This window comes from Poromitra crassiceps (assembly GCF_964638095.1).
Source record: "Poromitra crassiceps genome assembly, chromosome: 9".
Classification (NCBI taxonomy): Eukaryota; Metazoa; Chordata; class Actinopteri; order Beryciformes; family Melamphaidae; genus Poromitra; species Poromitra crassiceps.
In genome coordinates this window covers 29043016-29046741 of record NC_139630.1, presented here as the reverse complement: position 1 = coordinate 29046741, position 3726 = coordinate 29043016, and positions in this window count along the sequence as shown.

Here is a 3726-nt window from a genome sequence, read left to right as displayed (position 1 = left end):
AGAAAATGTCCTTTGTCGCGTTTGTTTTGGAATCAGAAGCCAAATGTTTCCAGCGCCGCACACACCCGGAAGACACACCGCTGCGTCAAGCTGTACCGAGTGAGGAGACACTACAGGAAATACACGGAGCTGCCTTTAAAAAATAAAAGCATGCGTTGAATCACTTTACTGTAAGATAATAATCATAATAATCATAATCACTCACCTAAAGCAGAATTTTATAAATTGCTTTACAAGAATACAACAAGAATAGTAAAATATATAAGAGGAAACACGTTCATGAGAACATATAAAAGAAGATGCAAAATTGGCAAGAGATCAAAATAAATGAAAGGAAATTAACTAATTCCAATAAAAACATAGTGAAAGTGTGGCTGTATTATATATATATATTTTTTTGTGTGCATCTTTTTGTATTGCAATAGGGACATCATCATTGTCAGAAGCAAACAGATTCCCCCATTCCCTTTGTGTCCCAGCCCATCACCCCACTCCACACCCACCCTCTGAGCCCTAGCATGATGATGAAACAAGGCATAGCGAAAAGAAAGAACAAAAAAAAAAAAAAAAAAAAAGTAGACCGACACAAAACTAACCTACCCATTCCTCCCAACCCCAATGTCAGGAATCCCATGACCCTTAAGAGTAACCAAACTGTTGTCGAACATCAAAACTCTCACCAAGAAGGCACAACAGAGGATGTACTTTCTTTAGCAGCTAATGAAGTTCAAGGTGCCAAGTACTCTTCTACACCTCCTCCATCATCGTCTGCTCCCCGCAAGGACATCTCCAGACTGCAGCGCATCATCCGCCATGCTGAAAAGGTGGTTGGGTGTAGCCTGCCATCCATTCAGGACCTACACACTGCCAGCACGCTAAAGTGGTCTTAGAAAAATGATCGCCGAAACCTACCCACCCACGACGTAACTCTTTAGGGGCCTCCCCCGCCCCATGGCAGAAGACTGATAACGTCAGAGGGTACAACTATAATATAATAATAATAATGGCTTTAATTTATATAGCACACTTTAAAATGTAAAACAAATCTCAAGGTGCTTTACAGTAGCTAAAATAGTAAAATAAATAAATAAAAATAAAATAAAATAAAAACAAGCTAAAAAAAAAAGCTAAAAACTCCGAGCTAATAAAAAGCAGAGCGGAACAGGTGGGTTTTAAGGCTCGTTTTAAAAACAGCGAGGGATTTAGAGGCCCGAACAGTTCCTGGGACAACTTCTACCAAACTGCTATCTGCCTCTTCAATGACACCCGAATGCCCCCCCAAAATCAGGACTTTGCCACCCCCACCCCTGAGCAAACCAGCTGCAACGACTGGGGTCCCCCTCATGGACATTATCCCACTGACACTTATAACTTTTACTTGACATCTTACATTGACATGGATGTCATTATCCCATACTGCCCCCCCCCCCCTATATATATCACTTAAAGGACTTTATTGGACATTTACATGGACATTAGCCCACGGTCATTATCCTACCCCCCCACCCCAATTATATATCACTTTAAATTACTTTTACTTTGCACTTTATAATTTGAGATCGTCTTCCGTTTGCTCCATCTTCTGCTATGACTATTCAATGTATCTTGCATCTTGTAAAAAGGTTGTTTTTCATGAGGTTTTTATTTTGAAAACCGCAAAGCTTTACTCGTCCGTTATTGTCTCTAGCTCAACACTGGTGAGTGAAAGCCAAAAAACCTCTGGAAATGGAAGAAGTCACAAACAATGGAAAACTTTTTTTTTTAAGCAGGCAGCAGATTTTCCATATCTGGATAATAAATGATAGGCAAATGATCGTGTTAAATATGTTTTGTCTTCCATCTTATGTAAGAGAGAGTGGAGAGAGAGAGAGAGAGGGGGGGATTCGAAACAGAGAGACATCTGGCTGCTCTATTTATAACAGCTGATCTCATCCAAAGCCTCTAGTTCTCACTCACACACACACACACACACACACACACACACACACACACACACACACACACACACACACACACACACACACACACAATACAGTAAAACTAAAACAGGAGTAAACACACCACTGCACCATAAATTAAAATTAGCATACATTAAAGTCACTAAACTGAAGATACACTGATTTGATTGGTTTGATTGGTTCTGACTTGACTTGCTGTTCTAAATTGAGACTTGGCATTAATGACATGGACTAGACTTTAGACTGGACATTAATGACATTATAGACTTGAGACTGACTTGGGATTTGAATGAGGTTGACTTGGTCACACCTCTGCAGACACATGAAAAGCTCCTACAGGAATATGTTTAATATCAGAGGAGATCAAATAATGTAACTGACTATAACGCTCCTCAGTACCACAGACAATCTGAGAGACCTATAGGAATATTCAATTCACCAGTTTGCTGGAGACCCCTTGGAACCCGATCCACACGTTGAGAACCGCTGGTCTACTGATCCAACATGCTGTGGCTCAGACTGTATATGATCAAACATGCTGTGGCTCAGACTGGGGTCACATGTCTGCTGGCTGTGAGCTGCTGTTGTCTGGACTGATATTAATAAGTGTCTATATTGAGCAGCGCCGTGCAGACCAGCAACTCTGTCTGAGACACAGAGAGACAGAACAGCAACTCTGTCTGAGACACAGAGACACAGACCAGCAACTCTGTCTGAGACACAGAGAGACAGACTAGCAACTCTGTCTGAGACACAGAGAGACAGAACAGCAACTCTGTCTGAGACACAGAGACAGAACAGCAACTCTGTCTGAGACAGAGAGACAGACCAGCAACTCTGTCAGAGACACAGAGAGACAGACTAGCAACTCTGTCTGAGACACAGAGAGACAGACCAGCAACTCTGTCTGAGACACAGAGAGACAGACCAGCAACTCTGTCAGACAGACACAGAGAGACAGACCAGCAACTCTGTCTGAGACACAGAGATACAGACCAGCAACTCTGTCTGAGACACAGAGAGACAGACCAGCAACTCTGTCTGAGACACAGAGACAGACCAGCAACTCTGTCTGAGACACAGAGAGACAGACCAGCAACTCTGTCTGAGACAGAGAGACAGACCAGCAACTCTGTCAGAGACACAGAGAGACAGACCAGCAACTCTGTCTGAGACACAGAGAGACAGACCAGCAACTCTGTCAGAGACACAGAGAGACAGACCAGCAACTCTGTCAGAGACACAGAGAGACAGACCAGCAACTCTGTCTGAGACACAGAGACAGACCAGCAACTCTGTCTGAGACACAGAGAGACAGACCAGCAACTCTGTCAGAGACACAGAGAGACAGACCAGCAACTCTGTCTGAGACAGAGAGACAGACCAGCAACTCTGTCAGAGACACAGAGAGACAGACCAGCAACTCTGTCTGAGACAGAGACAGACTAGAAACTCTGTCTGAGACACAGACACAGACCAACCACTCAGTTCGACACAAAGACCAACCACTGTGACACACAGAGACGGACAGGAGAGGAAACTGCATCAACACCAATACCACATTCTCAGGCATGAACAACATGTAGGCTCACTTTATTAACTCAGTCTACAGTGGAATTTGACCATTTCCTTTACAGCACTAGGACTAGCCGACCTATGCACAAATTCATTTAAATGTTTAAAATCAGTCCAAGTATGAGGCCACGGCAAAAAATAATCAAAAGAATGAAAGTCAAATTAAGGTTAAACTTTTATTTGTGTTTTTTTA